Genomic DNA, 22991 nt, shown 5'->3' with positions numbered 1-22991 from the left:
AGCCAAAATGTTAGCATTTCCAAATAGCTACGTTCATACTCAGTGCCAAATTATACCTATGGCTTCAGCACAAACTAGACCAAAATAGACTCACTTTACCCACAGTCACACATTTCTGTGGGTTATTACCGTCTGATGCAGACTGCGCTCCTTTTTAGAAGCAGATGGGAGCTATGTGGGTCGCTAACATTTCTTTCAGCATATTGTCTTCAGAAAGCCTTCATTAGCTTTAAGACTGAGTACTGAAAGCCAGGCTTTCAGACAGTACTCAAAGAAAACACTATTTTTGTTTTATCCAAGTTGGCGTGTTTGACTGCCGTACCTGCATACAATTTCTGTTCTGGTCATATGTAGGAAAATGAATTGCAATACATTTATTCAGAAACATTCCCTTCCCTCCTCATTTTTCATTTTCCTCCTGTCAAATGTCTTCTAAATGGGAGTTATTATTGCCTTTATAATTTGTGACTTCGAAGATCCCTCAAGGTTAAACAGGAAAATTTATTTTCTGGTTATTATTATTGTGCCTTAGCTATTGTGCCTTTTGAGAACAATATTTCCTAAAGATGACTGCCTAAAATAAAAATAAGTAATAAAAATAAATAAAAGTACAAATAAAAAATAAGTCCTTCAATGGACAACCCAGTTATACAGTCAGACCGGGCGATTGCTACGGTAGGGCTTTATGCAAAAGCAGATTTGTGATACCTTACTGGGTGTCTTATATTCCTTAAAATCACACAGTGCGAGGAGGTGGCATTTTTACCTATCTGCACATATTGATTTGAGGGTTAGTCCTCTAAATTCTGTACTTACCTGCTATTACTTTTCTTTCTAGGAAAAGGAGCAGGACCAGAACCTTAGTAGAGCTGCCCACAGGGAGCATCGGCCTGGGCAGTGGCCCCGCCTCTCCCACTCGGCCGCCCAAGGTCCCCAGAAACAAATGTCCAATTTTGCTTTCCCTTGCAGGGGCCCCACACCCTCAGGGGAGTCTGCACCACTGCTCTCAGACCCAGACAAGCTGCCCCTGTGGGCGATGTGTCCCTAGCAAGGCCACTGTACCACCAGTTTTGGCTGGGCTACCCTAAATTTCTTTAGCAGTCATCGCTAGATCCTCACACCTGTCCATCAAAAGCCAGTGGGCATCCCGTTTGTAGCCTGTGAAAACACTGTACCAACAACAAGTAGCCAAGAAAAGAGGTGCCATCACTGAGCACTACCCTGACACTTTCCACATTTAGGGATCAGAATCTTTCGGAGTTTTTCTTGTTTCGCCTACAATTAAGAAAAAAGCCAACATAAACTACTTTTTCACCCCTTCCCTGTTTAGTTTCTCCAGCAGGTAACAATGCTTAACATTAAAGCAACAAATTCTTTTATGTTTGAACTCGTCTTAAAAATGACTTTTGTATTGTGCCTTTCTCCAAAGGCACAGCACCACACAGCCTCCAAAGCCTTCACAGGGAATTACACTGGCTGCTGCAATGAATTTGGTCTGCAGCATGCAGCACAGCCTTTGTTCAAGGTTCACTTTCTTAAAAACCACAGTGCACAAACACTCTTGTTAACAGCTGAAACCCTAAAAGCCCACGGCAGCGAGCCAGAGACTTACTGCATCCAGCATCCACGTGCTACACAGCTGATGAACTCCTGGAAAAACAACAAAAAAGCCAACATAGGCCACTCTTCCAAATATTTCCCACTCCTACTAACTGGACAGAGCCAGCACAGGGCTCTCCCAGGGCGCATGCACATCAGGCACGATGCATGCTTGCAGGTTCAGAAGGTCAAATGAATGCAGCAGTAAGTGTCAAACTTTCTTATTTCTCACTTGAAAATAATGACATGGCCTTGGTGATGTGGCAAATGCAGTAACAGGGTGCCTTGGAGAATGAATCGCATTTGAATGGAGATCACAATTACTGAAATTAATATCCAGACCCATGTAAACATGAGTACTTCTGCTATCCAAATTTTGTTAAAACTGCACGGACTAGCACAGTTTTACCTATATTAATTTATTTAAACAAGCACATTCTTAAGAGATACACCAGATGTTACGTGGTGTGGGTTTTCAAACCTCTGTAAATACATGGAGACATTGAAGACAACTCCCTCCCACTGCAGGTGAAAGGAAAACGTTAATGCACCTTTTTCCTTGAACGATAATCCCGCTCCTTTTAGACTCTTTTGCTGAGATTGCAACTCACTTGCCTTAGGTACTAAGCCTATGTAATTTTCTTAACCATGGGGTATCCATTTATCAGATTTGATGCTGAAACCTTTTAGTTGTTTCAGCTGGAAAAAAAGTGTTCTTTTCCAGAAAGGTTATTTAAATGTGACTAGGAATAACCAGAAAAAAAGCCACCTAAAGCTATCAATAGATCTAATGCAATAAAATTTGGTGACATCTGGAAAGACAATAGCCTAAACCAGGACATTATTAGCTGGATTTAGCAATTTGTGCTCGTCCCCATGAGTCTATTTGCAACCAGTTAGTAGAGCCTCTAATGAAAAAGGCCAAAAGAGAAGTACTTTTAATTCCACAAAATAAAGTCAAGGAAGTTATGCTTTCTTTTAGTCCTAGTCCTCATAAAATAATTACTAGTACTTATTGATGTTCTTTTAGTGGGAAAAAAAATTGTGGAAAATTCATTAACAAACTTCATCGGTTTGCTAGCATGGCCACAGCAAATGGCCACAGACTGCTAGGAAGAGGAGAAAAGGACAACAGCCAAATTTTTATCTTTTTTTTTTTTATCCTTAGTTTTAATGAAACCAGCACATTAAGGCCATGCTTGACTATTAAGTTTTAAAAATTATTTTAATTATAGAATAAATAGGATACTAGACTTAAAGGAAAGATCTCCTTATAATGAAAGCGTGCATTGCTCGACTGCTGGCCAGCTCAGCCTGGGTGTAATTCCACTGCCCTGAACTTTATTTTAATAAACATATACAGTCAGCAATATATTATGTAAATCAAATTCTTGATATTAAAAAGGCATTGCACGTTTCAGTGCATCAGCTCGCACAGGTTAATTATCTGTCTACAATTTGTACGGTTAGATCACCACAGATACACAAGCACTACCAATCCCCAGGACAGCACCTCCGTCATTTGTTTGTCTTAAAAGAACCCTGGGTCCTCCTCGGCTGGAGGTGCCATGGTGGTAAGGGAAGGTGCTCAGGAGCCCTGTCCAGCTTCCCAGTCCAGTTACAGAGCTGGCAGAAGACAGAGCAAGAGATCTTATTGTTTGAATGGTCCTTGCACTGAGCCCAGGTCCCAGAATAAATGCAGGTTCTCATTCAGGAGAACAACACTCTTCGTTTTATCCCAGTCAGATCTCTAGGACAGGCATAAACGATACCTCTGGTATTGATTCAGTTATTTACACTTTGAGGGAAGTGATATTTAACATTTGCTGTGAATATTAGTTATAGTGTTAAGAGCAATTCGCTTCAAGATCTTCCCTGACATTATTTTCTATGCATCATGTGTGATTTATGTCTATTAACATAAATAGGCACTGAAAACGCATTTTGAAATTACACTTTGCAGAAAGGAATTTTCAACGCATTTTCAGCATGCATTCCTGCCAAAGGTTTTGCGTGTGTTTTTAAACTGGATTTGCGATTACTCAATTAGCAAAGAAATCATGAATGATAACCAATAGGAACTGTGCAATGTTATGAAAAATTGAATCAAGAATAAGTGATATAGAGAGGTCACCGAGTCATTTTGAATAAGTACATTTGAGATAATTATGTGCTTTAAAGACTTTCTGAGAAAAAGAGGCAAAATTAATCAGATACATTAAATTATGAATTATTAACTCAGCTCTATTAAATATCAAATAGAAAAGCTTTTTAGGATTAACCATGTTTTTAGAAATTCTACTAACTACAGAGTAGATTTCTTTGATTTAAAAAATGATTTTTATTTAGACTTGAAGCACAGAGGAGTCCCTCTAGGGTGAGTGAAGCTTTCCAGAAGTGGCAGATCCCTGCTGGGACTGGGGCTTACTCTGAAGCTACGTAGATAACGACCTTAATCCTGCCACACTGAACCTCTTCAGACTATGAATGGCAAAAGCACACAGAAAACAAAGTTTAGGAGTACCTGAGAACATGGCCAGACAGACTCACAATCTCACAAGTGTTGAAGAACTATTTTGAATAAGACTTTTGCTGAATCTGCTGACCCGTAAGTGAGCGGTGGCAGCTCAGGTATTGCTGTATTTCTCTCAAAATACATGCAGGACTTGTTTCACATCTCCCATACTGCTGTGGGTATTTCCACCAGCAGATGCATGGTGTTTTTTTTTTAATTTTTATTTTTTTTTCCAAATAACAGATTCCTTGGCAAAGTTTCACATGGAATTGTGCCAAAACTACTCATAAAACAAGTAGCCATGGCCTTCAGTGAAATCAATAGCATTGAAGGAACAGTGGTTGTCACTGGATGCTGACTTTTCCTGGCTAATAAATACCTGAGCCACCAGAGCAGCTCCAGCATAACGAAAGGCAAAATTTGTTCCTCCAGCTGAACAGCCTGCTTCAGGTCCTTCATTGTGCCACAGCCTCTCGCTTCCATGCCATCTATCAATGAGGTTGGCTTCTGTTTCTGCAACTGCCAGCAGATGCAAGGCAGATAATGTTTAGCAGTGCAGCCCCTCTTAGATACCTATGGTGAAATGCACTGAAAACTACCCGTCTTTCCATTTCTAAATGGTTTACAGAATTACAACAATAGCAAATTTTGACCAAAGTTCAGCAGTACTGTTTTTGTTATTTATTTAAAGGTGGTATTTCTATAAGAAGGAAATTCCTGGTGGTTAAATGCCTCATCTCTCAATTATTTTGGTTTCTCCCTGCCTGTGACACGGAAAGGCAGGCCGAGCAACAGCACACCGTGGTGTCAGCTACCCTGAATGTTCTCAGCCACCCGGCTCCTCCCTAGCATTGGACCCACTCCGCCCACCCCTCACCATATGGAAACCCTTCAGCCAACACGCCCTTCATCCTTCTCCTTCAAAGCTTAGAAATAACTTACATATCAGACACTTTCCTCGCCCATTCTCCAGTTAGCACTGACATTAAATAATTAGGCTGTTGCCCTCTGAATTTTCATCTTAATTTTCAACACTGAATTCCTGCGTGGAGTTTGATGGAGGCAGTAAGAGTATTTTCACAGCACTCCAGACACTATTGTAAAACTTGCAGCAATTTTTTATATTGTTTGATGATTCTGACACAACTGATTCTCAGTGAGTTAATCATATAATTACATATTAGTGAATTATTCTGTACTAGAAAATTGTTCCATAAATTAGGTCACTGTCATTTATCATTATAATTTCTTTAACACATCTTATCCTTTGATCCGTTAACATTGCTGCTCTGCCACATCAATACATGCTCTCAGTCATCACCATGACACAGCGAAGAAGTAAGCTCAGGGTTTACCAAGCCAGCAAAATGCACTTTGCCTTCCTTCTGAGCAGGCACATGAGAACAGGCAACAGTCAGCACCAAACCTTTCCAAATCTAACCCTGAGAAACCACAGGTTTTACCCTGTGACTGCAGCTCCCCCTGGCTGGTACCTCTCCTCCTACCCATCAGCTCATCATCAGGTTTCTGATCATCCCCACTCCTCCCCTCCATCTGCTTTCAAATTTCTCTGTGTCTTTCCTTGCTCCACACCCTTCACCTCTGAGTCACGTCCCAGTAGCAGAAACCTTGTCTGAAAGCTGCACTCCTCTAGTCAAAGGCACCTTACCTTAAAAGACAGCCCTGGCCGGATCCACACATCCAGTGCAAAGTAACCACCCATAGCTACGTTCTTAAAAATCAAGGGTAATTTACAGACTTACAGGTTGAGACCTATTCTATATTTATTTAGGGAAGACTAATGAAGCTCATTCATGCATAATTAAAAAATAATTGAATCAACAAGTCAGGGAGGTTTACCTGCTGTACATGACAGAAAATACAAGAATTTCTGTCAAAGTACTGAAGACACTGGAAGTTGCATGCACGCGGACGAAAACCAGATGTAGAATGAAATACCTCAGACAAAATTATTTCCTATTGCTTTTCCATGCATAAAATTATCATAATATTATCTCATTGAGAAAAGGTAAGGTGGTCACACGAATGGAGATTTGCACACAATTTCAGTGAGCATATCCAAGTACATAAACCAACTCCAGCCTGAGCAATGCCAAAGCGTGCAGCTCTTCATTTGTCCTTCACACAATGCAAACTACAGATGTCAGCCTATAACTTGTAATTTAAAAAAAAGTGTATTTTGCAAGGATATCTTGGAAACATGTCACCAATGTGCCAAATTTCTGTCAGTGGCTTATTCTGGATAGCCTCTTGTATACGCCAGATAGAAGACAGACATCCCTGGCACAGGCATTACATCTCTATTGTTTGACCCTGCTTAGTCTGAATTAAATTAGTCTGGGATATTATCTCTACACTTCTCAGCTGAGATTTGTTTCAATGCCTGATACTGGATGAACTCCAATGCCTTTATTCCAGCCCCACCACAGCTGGTTCTTCAGAAAGTTCTGCTGAAGAGAATGAAAAAACACTGCTCCTAGTGAATTTCTACTTATATTTTTGACAGACAGGACAATAAAAAACCCACTACTTCTCTTTTACAATGGAAACAAAACAGTAGAACCCACTTTCCTGCAGTGACACAGAGATGCACCGAGTGTGCAGCAGGTGGCCGTGAGCTGGCGAGGGGAGGTGGGACAGAGGCTGCCTGGATTGACCTGAAAAAGGGCTTCTTTCACATCATAACTGACTCCAAGTGTTTGGCCCAAAGCTTGTCTAACAAATGGAGAAACAAACACCCTAATCTTAAAAAGCTTTTAAAAATATTTTCAAGAAAACTTTTTTCTCCCCGTGATTTAGCATGTGATAAACTGCATGACAACGGGCAGCCGCGATGGCATTTATTTATCCTATGAGAATGGCTCACGAGTTCGAGATAGCATTGTAGACAAAAATACCTCATTTCAGTTTGTTTTCAGAGCCTACTGAAATGAAATGGATGAAGCTTGCTGACGTTGCCACTGAATTATATAATCCTAGAGAAGACATTAATGGCTGCTCTAAAAATCTAATTAAATTTTAGGGCACTAGTAATGCAGCCATAAGGCCCATGTAAGCCATTATCTACATTAATAAAAATTAAAGTCAAACAGTATCTATACAGTAATAATGTACCTGGATTCAAGGTCACTTAATTCCCTTACTCCCATCTTTTTCTTTAGTGTTGCTATAAATATTATTATTTAATCAAGACTTCAAATTTATGTACATTTGTTACCCCAAATGCTCTCTTAATACATAGTATTAAGACAGGAATCAATCTAATTGTTTTTCTCAATTGTTTATTTTCTTGCCTTCTACATAATATAACTCTTGCCTTCAACCTTTTAAGCAGTTGGCGTACCTGGGCACAGGTTCAATGCCAGGGGCTGTCTGTTAGAGACAGTGGGGATGAGCAGAGGGGCGATGGGGATAACAACTATTCACTGAGTCCTGCTGAAAGGAGAGAGAACAATGGCTTTTTACCTGGGATAAATACTGAGAAAGTTTTTCTCATATCGCTCATTTACTTCAAATTCTAATCTTGGCTGGCACCAAGGGAAATTAAAAAAACTCCCTCGCATTTATTCACTAGGAACCTCGCCTTGTGCAGCTGTAGTCCTGAGGGTAAATACTCCAGGGAAGGAGCGAAGAGCAAGGGGAAGACAGAGCTGAAGGACAGTGTGCTTCTTTCTGCAATAGTTCATTCACTTCCAACAAACACGTCACTTTCTACGTTGCTTTATAGCTATTTCTAAGCTATGGATAAAATTCAGTTTACACATCCAAATGATCTATGCCTTGCATATATTCTTATTGTTTGCTTTTTCAGAAGTGACACTGCAGAAGCTCGTGCCCAACCAGAAATACCAGCTCACCAGGGAAAAGGCATTCTCTGCTTTGCGTTTCTCTCTAGCTTAAATAAATTAGTTAACTGCACAACAGCTTTTTATTTTTAATGAATGCAGCCCAAAGACCTTTCCCATTTGAAGAGAAAAATTCTGCCAATGTTATTTCCTTCAAGCAATCGTTTCACCACAGGGTGTATTAGGGAGGCAAGTTTTTTCCGCTATCAGTGACAAAGTACGTTCTCTAAGCTTCAACTCTTAGAAAAGATGCTGTGAAATTTATATTCAGAAGTTTTTAGAATTGTTCTTTTGGCCCAAAATTTTTTGGCTGGTGAACATGAGGAAGTTCATGCTCCTACAAGCATGGCCCAGGAGCGATGATGTGAGAAATACTGAAAGTGCAGACACAGTTTAGAGTGCATCCATTGTGAATTCTTACTTGCCTAATTGTCCTGAGTTTTGTCTGAAATGTACCGCTAGCATGAATCCATAAACATTTAAGATAAAGAATTACTTTTAGAAGTTTCACATGAAGCAATCTGTGATGCACTATTGTATTTCTAAGCACAAACCCCACTGAAGCACTTTGTTACACAGGGAGATTTTTAAAATTATCATTCACCTTTTATTTTTTCCCTCCCTTAATTCCTCATCCTTCATCCTTGCAGGCCTTGGCGGGCTGCCGGCAGCACAGGGGACACAGTGGGGACTGAGAGCAGGGGAACCCCGCAGGTGGTCGTTGTTATTCCCTGCCTTGCGCCATCTCATCCTGCCTTCGGGATGGGCTGCTGGTAGCTAGAAAAGAGCCTATAAATCAACTGCAGTGAATGGAAAGGTCCCCAAATAACATTTCCTTTGCATTGCACCAGCAGGGATTGGCCACTCGTTATTTATGTTCCTACTTCAAGCTATGTTATGACTTAGGCGAATAAATTGCTTCAGTAACTTTTTGGAAGAAAGCATTTAACTAAAACCCATACCTCCCACGGTGCTGCACTTCTCAGTCTCCTTTCAGCCTCACTGGAGCTTGGTTTTGAATCCCGCTTTAGGATTTAAAAAAAAATGTAACAAAATAAATCCTGTGTGGTTGTGTTGTGAACTTCAGAGACGCAGACCTAAGCACCTGGGTACCTGAGGGGGCCTCCAAAACGTGTGTGTGTGTTGAACTACGCTGCTGTGGGCTCCTGTGACTCTCTCAAATTCACAAAGGTGCTGGCTGGAAGCAGCAGGTATTTTCAGGCACACACGTTATTACCGGTCTTTAGTAAGTTAGCAAATTTCAGGGTAATGATGGAAAAGTGCCTTAGTCACAACAGGTAATGCCTTTGATCCAGAATGTCCTCAAACTGCTTCCAGTTATTTTAAACCAATTTCATTATCATCTCAGGCTCAACTCTATGGTCTTGGCTATTATAACATGAATCTATCAATACAAAAGTGACCAGCATCGAACCCCAGCTGGCAAAGACCTGGGAGGGAAACAAACAGACAAATAAACCCACGGTCAACGTTGGGTCTTGCTGGAAGCCACAGCAGCCATCAGGGGTCATCTCCACAGGGACAGGAGGGACCTCGTGGCAGGGCAGGATGGTGGCACAGCCCATGGCACTGCCACCACAGTCCGTGACACCACAGAGCCTCGCTGGGGCTGGCTGGGAGCGGGCAGCACAGCATCCATCTCCCTCCTCTCTCCAGCAGCCCAACGAGCCCTGCCTCGAGCCACACGACAGTGCTGAAGTGTCAAGGGATTCCCTGTTCGTTTGTAGCTGAGGTATAAAACCAAATCGGAGATCAGGAGATTACCTCAAACCTGTCTTCAGTGCTATTCATGACAGAATAAAATTAGCATAATTTCACCTGAAAAGAAAATTCTGAATTACTTCTAAATGAGCTGTTAAAGAAAAGAGATTGAAAGATCTCCTAAAGCTGCACTGTAACTCCTCGACAAGCTGCACCTCGGAGCCACCACCAACCCCATGGTGCCCATGTGGGCACTAAAGCTAACACGCTGAGGACATAACTGTGACCTGGCAATTTATTTTTATTAAATAAGTTTCGAACTTTATATCTGACAGGCTCCCTGTAATATTCCCTATTTGAAATAGATAGTAATGTACAAAAGGCATTTCGAGCACTCCAGATATAGGCTATTTTCCCTTTACCAAATGTAAAACTCTTTGAAAAATACAGAAAAATACCTTCAGCTGTTTCAAGATGCGTGCTTCTGTACCTGAGATCCAGATTGGGGAATAGTTACGTTATTCCCCAGAGACTACAAAAACAGAGCAAGGTTTATTTCTGAGCAATCATCCTCCTTGCCCCCACCAACACTCCTATGTGAGCTGAGCCCGGCCCTGCTTTCAAAGAGGGGCTCAGAACCGAGGGCGGTTTGCAGGAGGCCAGACCCGCTCCCACAGGCTGAGGACCGACCCATGCAGGCTCCGAGCACTCCTGCAGGAAGGTCCCACATCTTCCACCACAAGAACTGCCCCACATCGCTCCCTGTGCCTTGGTTCTGCCATGAGCCACCAGCAGGGCCTGAGATCCAGGTTAGGCGCTGGCAGCGCGAGAGAAATGCTCGGCGTGACTCACTCTGTAAAACTCGTGTTTCTAGGAAGACATGCTACGCTTTGTCTGCCACATCAGCGGGGCTATTTGCATTTCAGGCCTCTCTCTCAGCCCTCTATTAGTCAGATAAGAAATGGAACATGTAATGTATTACACACACACCACACATCTTTTGGTAATTTGCTCCTCAGCTCTCCCCAAGACTCCTGAAATTCTCACACAGAAAGACGACACTAACTTTTCTTCTTTAAAGCCCTTGCTGTAAATGCTGTTCAGCAGCAGGTGAGCAGGTTCTGCATGCTGCAAATCCCAGATTACAACAGCTGACCAACATTTTTATAAACTGAACATGGATAAAACCCTCAAGAATCAAATATTATTTAATATTTGAGTACTATTGTATTCATAATCAATAATTTCATTTACTTGCTGCTGGAGGCTCTTCCCTCTCACTTAGCACACAGAGGAAGAGGTTAGCCTCCTCCACAGGCTCGTTCCTATACACCTGTTTTCCACAAATGAACACATGGCATTAAGAAGTGCATGTAAGGTCTGAGCTGTCTCTGGGCTGCAGATGAACCAGGAGCCTCCAGCTGCAGAAATTGAAGATTATAAGTAGAAGCCTCTAAGAATCAAAATATTTTAATATTTGTGTGCTTTATTGCCTTCTCACTTGACTTGACAGTCTCATCTACCCACTGCCATGGGCCATCTTTATCAATGATTGATCTTTGTCTCCCCCCCAACCTTATGGGGAAAACTGGACAGAATACATACTTTTATTTTATATAATAACAAGGCTTACTGTAAGAGACTGCCGTGTGTTGAACACTCCATATGTGACTTGACTCACTTATAGACATTTAATATTCCTCTCTGCCTCTCGCTATAAGCACTGGAGGGACCCGGGCCTGCAGAGGAGCAGAATACAAAAGCACCCAGCCACCAGCAGCCTGCGCCCGGGGGGCTTCTGTGGTGACAAAATCACTAATCAGCTCTGCTAACGCAGGAGACAAAACCCATCTATCTTCCCCAGCTGTCCAGCTAGCGAGGTTTTCCTTGAACCAGTGCCTTGGAAAATCTCTGTTAAATAACACTTCTAAAAGATCACTTTAATTTGCAAATACTGCTTTAATTTTTAAATCCTGCAATGAGAGACCATGAAGTGACCGCTGAAGCAGTTATCCCTTGTAAAGCAGCACAGAGACAAGAGTGTGGAGCTGCTGTGTGCACAGCTTCACTCGGGGCTGCCTTGCTTCAGAAGACATGGAATACATCAGGAGGTTAAACACCATTGAGCCGTGGGAGAGGAATACAAAAGAACAAAGAATATACGAAAATAAGGAAACAGCAGCAAGAAATTCCACATCCCTGAGAAAGTGCAGTCCTCTCCCCGCTTGCTGGCTTATTTCACCGGCATTTTAACTGAAGGGCCAAAACAGAAGGTGCTGTTTACACCAGGACCTGTGCTGGAGCTAGCATACATTCAGAGTCCTGCCCTGCAAAGGGGACTGTGCTCCCAGGCTTCAGTGAAAACATTTTGGTCTCAAACCAAAATTATTTTAAATAAAATATTAGAACGCATTTACTGCTTTAAGTTGTCTTTTGTGTAAAGTATAAGCAGCAAAGACTACAGAAGATGGAGGACTCCTTTGGATTTTTTGTTAAATAAAAAGCCAAAACCACCTCAAAAAAAAGCCAATTCTTCATTCTTCCTGTCCTTTAACCTAAATACAATGCACTGTAAAATAATTCAAAACTACAGAAAAGCCGAAATTAATTTTTGAAGAACCTTTTTGAAGAGCTCTTAGGGAGAAAAAAAAACTTGCTGGCTATCAGCTTTCAGCCTTACACCACACGGCAGCATTTTAAAGAGGAGAATGTCTCTGGGTAGATTTCAAGTTTTATTAACCACAAGGATCATAGAAATATTTATTCTCACTTTAAAATTGTCAGGAATTTTCACTGAATAAATTATTTGCTGATTTGCTCCCTGGAGAGCAAGTTAGCTCACAAAAAAAGCCTAAGAACCCATTTCTTCAAAGGAAAAGGACAAAATTTGACAAAATTCTGGTCATAGCTCTGACCCTATCAGAGTATAAATGCACTAGATACTGCCAGTATGAAGTTAGATAATTAGGATTATCATCTGATTGCCATTAGACATTCCATCTTCTGCAAATTCCAAGCCAGCTCAAATTCAAAAGGTTACTGTTAAAATTATTTGTGGAAAAAAAATAGGAAAAAAGCTTAAAGCATCACATTCAACTCTTATTTCCTGAATAAAGGAAACCACCTATAAGTTTTCTACCCTCAAACACACAAGTCAGTTATGAAAGCTCAGCACCTTACAAGATCATTATGTAAATAACATTTAAGAGTGACTCCTAAGCTAATAGTATTAGCTTTATTCTTGCTGTAATGACCTATGGATTTCTTTTTAATATGGCCATCGCAAATGCAGAGCCTGCAGATCAATTTATTTGGCTACAGACTTCACTTGAGCCCTTGGCTTAAAACAAACATTGGAAAGTTTTTATTAAGATCAACCTATAAAACATTTTTCCCACTTCGGCAGACATGCAGTTTCTTTCAGTTACACAACTTGCAATAAATTCGTTTAAAAAGATTTATTTATGGGCTTTTCTTTTCCGTGACTGCAATACAATAAAGAATGCAAGCTTCCACGATATATTCTGCCATACCTACATCTATTTTAAGTATTTTCTCTGAAACAGCCCAAGCAGAAATGGATAATGAAGCAGGCTTTAGGAAAGGAGCACAGCAGTTTTAGACCCCATAATAGACTCCTTCCTATGGGATTCCTGAAAATTATTTGTAGATTATGGGTTTCCCAAAAGACCGCACATTATCTTCATCACCACGCCATGGTTTCTGATGTATGCCTTACAGAATATGTGCGAACCCTGCCATACAGAGGAGGGAAGAGCTCTTAAAGGAGGACGCAGTTGCGGGGCTTTCTCGCTGGATGCCCACCAGCCTGCTCCCAGCGCTCCAGAGCACGGGCTCTGCTGATCCAGCAGTCTTGGCTCGAATTCGGCTATGCAACATTTCTATGCTCTGCATTTTCTACCACTTAGAACAGTTTTAAGCAGCAAAAGAAATCTGGATGGCCAAAGCATTCGCTCAAAGAATCAGAGATAAGCATTATTTCCCCAATTACACTGCAAAGTTCTGCAAGAAGAGCTGAAGAGATGTTTGTTTTCCTCAAGGTAAAAGGGACTGCTTAAAGAGAAAGATGTATTATTGAGGATAAGGTCCCTGGAACTAAATTTCTTACATGATTTAAAAAAAGTTATAGTATGCTGATAAAAAAGTTTAAATCGATCTTTGCGAGATGACGGAAGCAAATGTGCAAATCCCTTTTCCACTGAGCAATAATTCTTCAGACATGGGAATTATTGGAAGCTATACATACTGCTCACTGGAAAGGATAAGTCTCTTAAGGTTCGTCCTAATACTGCAAAAAAAAACCAACAAAACTTCACACTGTTTTCAAAAATTTACTTCGCATTCACTTTATTCAAATAAACATCTGGATGAACGTGATCAGCGTTCATTAAAAGCTCCGAAGTGACAGGTACACAACCAACACTCGACATTTGCACAGCTAAGCTTTCACAGCTGTAATGAATAAATGGAGCGTGTGCTCCCACATGCAGCTGACACCATCCATAACTTGTGTTTGACACTTGACTGCCCTTAGGAGGGATCTGTTTTTCAAAAAGAGTTTATTTACAGAAAAAAGAAAATCATCAGAATAACCTCCTCAGTAAGAAGGCTTTGAAATGCAGTTATAAAGAAATGTCAGAAGGAAAATCCTTCCAAGTGATAATATTTATGTGAGCTGAAACTATTGCTTAGCACACACACTGCCATTTAATACCAGACAAGTTACTTTAAACATTATGAAGATGCAAGCATTGTCTGGGTGGGAGAACATCCTTCAGGAAGCCCCTGCACACTCCTGTGCAAGCTGCTTCAAGATCTCCCCCAGCCAACAGCCTTGGGGCAGGAGGTAAAACAATTCCTGGTCATCCCCTGTTGGGTATCGTTTTTCTTGTTTCTGATATCCAAAGCATAGCGAAAAGCCAGGTAGGAAAATCCTAGCAGTTGGCAACTGGCACAGCCTAGAAGAACTAGAATATCAGCTCCAAATATCTCATCAAGTTTCACTTCAGGAAAACAGAATGAATGAAAGCAAGGGAAAATACATACCAACAAACCTCTTCTCGCTACTCCTACATGATCAACCAACTCCAACTGCCATGAAATCTAGCTACAGTTTCTAATTGCAGAAAACCAAACAAGCATGCAGAAAACAACCAATGTTTTGGATTTGTGAAGAAATCCCGAAGCAGAGGGGAAAAAAATTGTAATTTAACAGTCTTTTCTTGCCCCAGGCATATTATTGAAAACAGTAGCATGAAGCTCCAAAACACATCTCTCCCCATCTCTGCAGGGAAAGCACTAAAATGGAAAAGGGTTTATTTGCTGTTTTCTGTCCTTTTGAGGTTTATTTGTCCATTTAACTCACAAAATCTCTTTTGAGGCACTTATCTACACAAATTTGCCTTCCCCCTTAGCTGTGCCCAGCCATGGGACACCCTTTGCTGTATCCCATCTCATTACATCGATCAGCAACTGAAGACAGTAATCGTTTGTGATGGACACACCCTGTGGGCTCAGCTGGAGCCAAAGTTAGCCAAACCCCTCTGGGTTTGAATCTCATGAAATTGGACTCCTTGGAGATTTCACCATTTTGTCGAGGTTTGGCAGCCCCGGGCAGCAAGACAAACAATTGTCTGTCTGTCTGTCTGTCCTTCCACAGCAGCCGTGTGCTCAGGCACTCTCCCACCAAGATACACCTCACTGGGAAGGAGATGACGAAGTCTGCCAGGGACAGAGGCTGAGTAGCATTATGTTCAGTCCCAGGCTTTTAAAGAGAAAAATAAACAAAAATCAATTTCCTTGTTTTGCATTTTATTTCTGCATTTTCTGGATATGACAAACATGGGCCAAAAAAAGGAGACAAATACTTAACTGTGAGCTAGGGTTTTTGCTCCTTTGAAAATCCTTGGAGAGGGATCTCCAATGTTTTTGAGAAACTCAAATATTTAAGCAGTTGATATCTCTGCAGAAACTGAGTAAACTGAACAATTATTGCAAGCTACTGTAAAACTCAGTCTAAACTGTAATCAGATGTAGTGGCCAAGAGGCAGCACAATGTCTTTTGCTGTCTCTACACGATCTGTATTTCAGTTTGAGCAGAATATTTATCAAGGGGCCATTATAAACAAACCTCAAACACCAATACACTGCAGTTTTTCTCCTTTAAACAGATGTGAGCAGTTGCTCAAAACACCCACCTGTATAAATTTGATTATTCCTAATTCAGACTATTTTTGGAAACTTCTTAATACTGTCTGAAAAGCCACCATGTTCTTGCCATTAAGCCTGTTGACAAACCTGAAAAATGCATGCTGAGAGCAGAAGTGGATGGGTTCAAGCACAGGAGGACAGGCAGGAGGACAGGGATGTAAGGGCTAGGTGCCAGAGCTACGCCAGATAAATCTGACACCATTTCAACCTGGTTCATCTGGAATTTATTGCTACCATGCCGCAATGGGGAACTTTCCAGGAAAGTACAAAAACTTCACACAACTCCTCAACCTCCCCACACATTTCTCAGCAGGGGTCTATGTAAAATAATTATGCATTTTGCCACACACGCAGAAAAACATTTTTTCATATTCAGACCCACAGAGTCACGAAACAATTGGTTGGGGAGCTGAGGCACTGCTCAGCTGATCAACGACGTGCTTTTTATATGCGCAAAGACGATCCGAGCCAGCCCGGATCTGAGGGAGACCCAGTTCCCCAGCATGGGTAACGCCGAGTCTCCCAATGCCTCTGCTGCTGCAGCCGGCCGCTATAAATACCAGAAGACAGTTTCGTAATTCTAAATCTTAATGCAAGAACACACAAATATTTCACATCACACAGTAAATGGTCTGAAGATTGCAGACAAAGTCAGGCTATGAATAACTGGCAAGAAAGTCTCAGATAAGCATACAAAATTAATTATGCCATACCCAGAAATAAATAAAACCACATCTCCAATGCTAACACAACAGTTTGTAATAAATAATATGCAAACATTTCAATGTACTTATTTTGGTAAAATTAAAATCAATGTTCCTGTAGCAATAACTACTGAGTAATACTTACTCTGGAACAAACTGCGAAGGCTAAAATCCAGCAATCTGAGCATCAGAAAACACCACACAGTGAGAAACAGCTGGAGCTCATCTTTTATACCATTTCAAGGTCTTGAGGAAAATGACAGCCAAAAAAAAAAGCCTATGTACAGATCTTTGGGGCAAATTGATCTCAAAAAAAAAAAAAGGACTAGTGGATATGAGGGCAATCAAACTCTTCAGGTTGAATTACAATTCCGCTTAATAAATCAAACTTCCACTCCTGTAAAGGTTTGTTTGATTCACCCATGCTATTCTAGTTCTATACTCATTTGATTAGTTACACTAAAAATAAATCCCACGCAACAGAACCGAGAAATAAATGATTGGCCTTCTAATATAAATGCCACCATCAGCACGGAGAACAAGCCAATCCCACCAACTGCCAAACCCCCACAGCTCATTGAAAGAACATGGAAAACTCCCCATTGCCCAAGTCACTTTTCATTACGAAAACTGAAGTTTAAGAACTTTTCAGAGCAGCACCCGCTCCAGCGGCCCCATCCTGGCTTCAGCCTCCACCAAGCACCGGCTCTGCAATCCCCTGTGTGAGCCTGCAGGAGAGGAGATGAATGAAAGATGTTCCAAATTTGGTTTGAGAGGATAACTATGGAGGATTATCATCTTAAAACCATCAAGAAAGGATTAATTTCCTATCATTCTCTATTTTCACTGATGTGTCAAGGTTGAATCAATTCAGTGTCATGCTCTCTACTCATACAAGGCAATTTGAAGAGAAACCTGGTTTACATTCTGGTGCAGCTGTTACCATCATCTGGACAATGGATAGCAACTGCTGGGCATGCTCCCCTTGCTGCCCAAAGTCTGCTGTTACTCTGATTTAATTAGGGACCTCTGCGTTCCTGGGGTAATTTTTCCTTACAAGAGATGTCAGCTCCTTACTCTTCTTATTTTTCTCACAACAACATCCATAGGTGACAACACGACTTTATAGCAAAAAGGCAAGGAAAAATGGTAACCTCATATCTTTTTGAAAAATAAAGATAAATGTCTGCTCTGACAATGGTTGGCACCCCTCTGAAAGCCGAGCCCAGCCTTTGCCGCGAATAGTGGTAGCTCCCTACTTTGTTTTGACCTTTTCATTATTATGCGGCTTGATTAGCTATCCGAGATGACTGCTTGCAGAAGAGAATGAAATCAGCTACTTAAAGATAAAAGATGAAAATGATCAAAGTAATGTTTCATGCTCTCGGAATGCTTTTTAGAAAAAGGAGCCACTGGCCCCCCACCAGCGAGGGGTGAGCAGTGCTGCCAGTGCCACCAGGAGCCCCCCAGGCCTTCCAGGGGCACACAAGAAACCCACTGGTAAAAAGACCTCCCCAAGCTCCAAGCCTGCCACAAGTGTGCCTTTTACTAGAACAACTGCATACATGCATATATACACACACATATAGATGAACTTTATTGATGTATTCATCTATTTCCCTCCCCACCCCGAACTACTACCGATGTGACATGAGTCACGTTGTCCAAGCCTGCCGGCAGAACCAGCATGGACATCCGCTAAGAAGTGACCATGGGGTCACAGCAGCCTCTTGAAGAAGAGACAACAGCCTGCTGCAGGGCAGCCAAATGCGAAGACTTTTGTCAAAAAACAGATTTGTCTTTGCTCGCCGTTAGCCTTACTGCAAGTCTGGCACCAAAGCATGAAAGAGCAAAACAGGTGCTCCAGTGAAAACTGCCTTGTCCAACAGCAGGTTCGTTCATAATTTAAACAGAAAGAGCATTTGCTTATGTATTTACTAAGCAGCAAGTGAAGGAATAAAATTCAGTAACAAGATGCAACATCTTTAAATCTTTACGGAATTTGTACTTGACATGGGAATCCCTAATGCAGCAAGAGCAACGTTGCAGCAGGCAGCATCCCAACACGAGAGCATTTAGCATGACGGAGTGACTCCATACAGGGCTCTACCTCTCACGTTTCAACTCCAAAACAACTGCATCATTAGGCTTGATTAGCTGGTGCGTAGAGAATATTTCCCAAGGACCACTTGAACCTGGAGACCCAGTGACTGAAGCAGCAAAGCAGTGGAGGGAACATGCCAGAGCAAGGACGGGGACAGGCGGGCATGGCTCCGCACAGCTGCCTTTTTTTTTTTTGCATTCGGATTTTATTACTCCAAGCCACAGACCCAGATATGTGCACTGAGAACTCCATGCATCTATTATCTCTATTTATTACATGAAACCACAGTGATGCTTTACCAGTCCCTTTCACTGTGCTTCCATTAGCAAAATATTGGCCCGACTTCCTCTCCTACTCCCCCAATGACAATTATAAAATATCCCCCCTAACTACTTCTGTTTTTTAAAAGTACATTTTCCTAATATTTAATTTATAAATCATTTCCCACATGTATTAGTGATAAATGTTTAAAGGCAGCAGACAGGAATACAACAGGAAAGCATAATGCTTGCTGTTTACTAGGAGACCTCATTAAAAAGGCATCAAGAGCAAGGAAAATAAAAACAACCTTGTGAACCTTTGTAATTGGTCTCGGGAGAAGCGTAACAGTAAGGACATCAATGCAGAAATATCCCGGCCCCTCCCAGGGTCAGAGACTGGGGAAGGAACAAGAAATGATTTTGCTATACCTTTTGCACTCCAACAGTTCTTACAGCACCCTATATACGGGATATATCCTATACATCTAAAACACAAACTTTTAATATTTTCTTATACCTCTAATGTCTCCACAGATCAAGTATTCGATGCCGTGATATGCAAAATCATTCTTAAATCATTCCCCCTCTGCCCAATAAATGATTTTATGTGCAGAGAAGCTACCTGCCATTTTCAGTTATTTTGACATTTTGCAGGTTCTGCTATAGTTTCTGTGGTTCTCTCCGCTGTGCTGCTCAGTGCAGCCTGTTGTGTACTCTCTACTAAGTCTGCCATCCACATTTGGTCTCCATTTTAATAACGATAATGGATGCGTTTGTGATTTTAACTTGCTGTTTGTAGAATACACAGGGCAAATAATTGTAAACACAGTTTTAGCAAAAGAAAGGGTTAATCCACCTCTGAAATGAGCTGCTAATTCGACCAGCCTATCCCCCTGCCAGCCAGCTTCCAGTTAAACACAGATGTCACTTGCAAGGCTTAATTTTTAAACCAAACAGAGCATACCATTTATTACTGAGCAGACTTCAAAATTCATATTTAAACCCAACAGGTCCCAGAGGCTCCTTTCAGATACTTCTGGGCTTCCCAGAAGACTCATGAAAGTTGATTAAACTAAAAATTGCATTTCATTTTCCTGTTTTGTTTGCATTTAAATTGAGAAACTTGCAGCTGGATAATAGCCATATATTTTCTCATGTACTTCCACTCCAGCAATAAGCATTTTGTCATGTTTTCTGTCACCTAAGTATATACTTGTTACTGCCTCTCCAAATACAACTGGTTCTTTGTGCCAAACTGCACCGCAGAAACCTGAGTAAGGCATTCCTAATAGGTTTAATTTGTGAGATTCAAAAGCCAACAAAGCACAATTATTTGTCACGTCTTCATTTGGAGATGCATTTCAACGCATTGTAATTTCAATGCGCAATAATTTCATTGTGCGATAACTTCCCTTGCGCAAACTAATTCTGTTTCAGACCTCCAAACTTACAGGTCCCTGGGTGCAGCGTAGATGGATTTCTGCTCCAAAACTCCAGCTGCAAAAATGGCATGCAGGCGCCAGCTGGGGTGACCCACGGATGGACAGACAGACAGGTGGGTGGTCACACTACGGAGCTGCGCATGGCAGGAGCGGCAGCACTGGGCTCCCAGCACAGCTCAGGGTCTTCCAGCGGTGCTGCTGGGAGCTCCCACCAAACACGAAGCCATGTCCCCATCCCTTTCTTTGGCCATTTTAAAACCCCTCCCAAGGCTGACCTGTGTCACCTGCATTGTGTTCTGCAGCAAAGCCCCGGGAACCTCCCTTAGCTCCTTCGGGGGAGCGATGTCCCCAGCCTGTACTTGACTGCAACACACCCCAATTAAAGCATCTTTGTTCTGCTAGTTCTCACCCACATTGCACGGAAAGGGCTGCTCTGGCCCCGTGCTCAGGGCCATATCCCACGTCTGCTGCTCACAGCATGTTTTCCAGTGAGCTGTGGCCAGCAATTTGAAGGTGGCAACAAAGGTGAATTTCAAGGACCCCCCAAAAAACTCTTAGGGCATATCCAAAGGCATCATTACCAGCACTGAAGCCCCAGTGAGGCTGAGAACCCAGTGGGGCTGGGTACCAGCAGCAGGCTGGCAGCTCCCAGCCCATGATGGAGGCACTGCGGTGACTTTACTTTGGCAGCCACCACCAAGGCGACTCTGCTGGCGCAGATGCAGCCCCAGTGCCAGGCCAGCAGCATGTATGTGGCAGGCTGGAAATCGGGCTAGCCGTTACCACTGCTCTTGCAGTTCTCAAGGGGATTTATTTTGGGTGTAGTACACAATTGAGGTGGCAGGAAGCTGCCCCCCACCAGCCTTGGCCCTTCAATTCCCCACCCTGGAGGAGCCATGCGTGGCCCAGCCCCGCTGCTGCAGCCAAGGGAGGGTCACAGCTCTTCCCAGGAGAAAAAATCACCCCCCTAAAAACACTGATGAGAAAAAGCCATCCCAATTTGTTTTCATCTATTTAAAAGCCTATAAACTTTAGTGTTATTTATGGGCAGATTGGTCTGCTGCAAGCTGATGCTCTGCAGAAGGCTCACCAACACGTGCCTTGGTGTGCTCCCTTGGAGCAGCCTTAAATTGCTTTTACGACCTCCCAGCACCGTTCTGGTCAGTTCCGCTGCACCCCTTCTGCATGCACCAGAGCCTCCACAGGGAGGGAATATCCTTGGCACTACTTGCCCAATTCCACCATTGCCAGTTTCCCAGAACACCGAAGATGAGCTCTCCCCGTGCCCTGTCCTCGCGGGTCCCTGCGTGCTCCACCACCAGCAAACGGCGATCAGCCCAGCAGAAAGCTGGCCTCCGAAACACAGCCAGGAAGGGTGAGGGGTGGCAAACTGCTTGCAGTGACTGCCAGACAGGAGCAGAGCGTGCCCCCAGACCAAGAAGTTAACTCTGTTGGTACAGGAGATACTCAGCTTAACAGAATCTTGTAAGAGACTGTTACTAATTTCCCATAGGAAATAAGCGTTTTGCGAAGATATAGTCCCTAAAAGTCAGGAAAGGAGCAAGAAAATTAAAGCAACTTTAATTCACAACATCACCTACCAAATTCTCCCCCATCATATACAACCATGAAAGCAAGAATAGGGGTAGGAGCTGGCACCCTCCCCGAAGCTGTGCAGCCCGGCTCATCGGAGCCGCACACTGCTCAGTGCTATCGCCGCCCGCAGCGCCCGACAGCAGCAGAGCTGCCGCTGTAAATCAGAGGCAAGTGGCAGCAGCGAGATTGTTTCAGTCCCGTGGAACCATCTCAGGTAAAATCCACATTAGAATTTCATTACGATTTCTCCCTGAAATATTGCTTTACATAAATTTTGTAATATAATGCTTATTAAAATCTCGGTGCAAAAAGGGACCTAATCTGTTTCTTATTACCCTCACCCAATTTGTTTATAAATTAAAATGTATTTTAAAAAATAGATTATGATATATTGCAAGAGAGACTCCTTATTAAAATAACTTTTGATATGGAAAACAGTATTGCAAAAATACTAAAAATGTTAAAGTTAGATTTCCAAATTGGAAAAGTGCTGAAGTATTTCAATTTTCCATTACATCCACTTAAATTTTGCAAGATGTGATTCAATAAATCACTACTTCACCCAACTCTGAAACAGCCAAAGGCAGATTACAACTGGGAAGGACAGAGTTTTGGTATAGTCCTAAAGATTCTTTTCAAACAGAGAATTCATTCAAACAAAAATACTTTTCTGTTTTCCCCCTTTTAATTATTATTTCTCCTTGCCAGCCCCCTCCAGAACATAACACGCTCTCTGAGCATCCCCTAGACCCGCTATTGGCACAGCTACTACGAAATTAACACCAGACTCGCACGGCACAGTACTAAATTAGAGCGCTACATTAGTTAGGAAGGAAAATTTTACTTACAATACCAGACTTCTTTGTCTTTGGTAAATGCTACCTTTCATTCATTTTAGCTTAATTTCAAACCTCCACGGACTTCTCTCTTCTCCTAAGCACCCCCAACAGCT

The 22991-nt window shown here is 42.1% G+C and overlaps 1 protein-coding gene across 5 annotated transcripts in view; it reads right to left on the bottom strand.

Moving 5' to 3' along the window:
* Positions 1–22991, bottom strand: part of CNTN4 (contactin 4) — a 301419-nt gene that overhangs the window by 179216 nt on the left and 99212 nt on the right. The window contains exon 1 of one of the 5 annotated variants that reach the window (XM_040568781.1): positions 4494–4514. The exons of the other annotated variants lie outside the window; for them this stretch is intronic. The gene's annotated coding sequence lies outside the window, so the exon portion shown is untranslated. Of the gene's footprint in view, positions 1–4493; positions 4515–22991 lie in introns of those variants that run through there. 5 annotated transcript variants of the gene reach the window in all.

This window comes from Cygnus olor, chromosome 10, assembly GCF_009769625.2.
Source record: "Cygnus olor isolate bCygOlo1 chromosome 10, bCygOlo1.pri.v2, whole genome shotgun sequence".
In the NCBI taxonomy this organism is placed as follows: domain Eukaryota; kingdom Metazoa; phylum Chordata; class Aves; order Anseriformes; family Anatidae; genus Cygnus; species Cygnus olor.
This window is presented reverse-complemented; position numbering and strand designations above follow the sequence as displayed.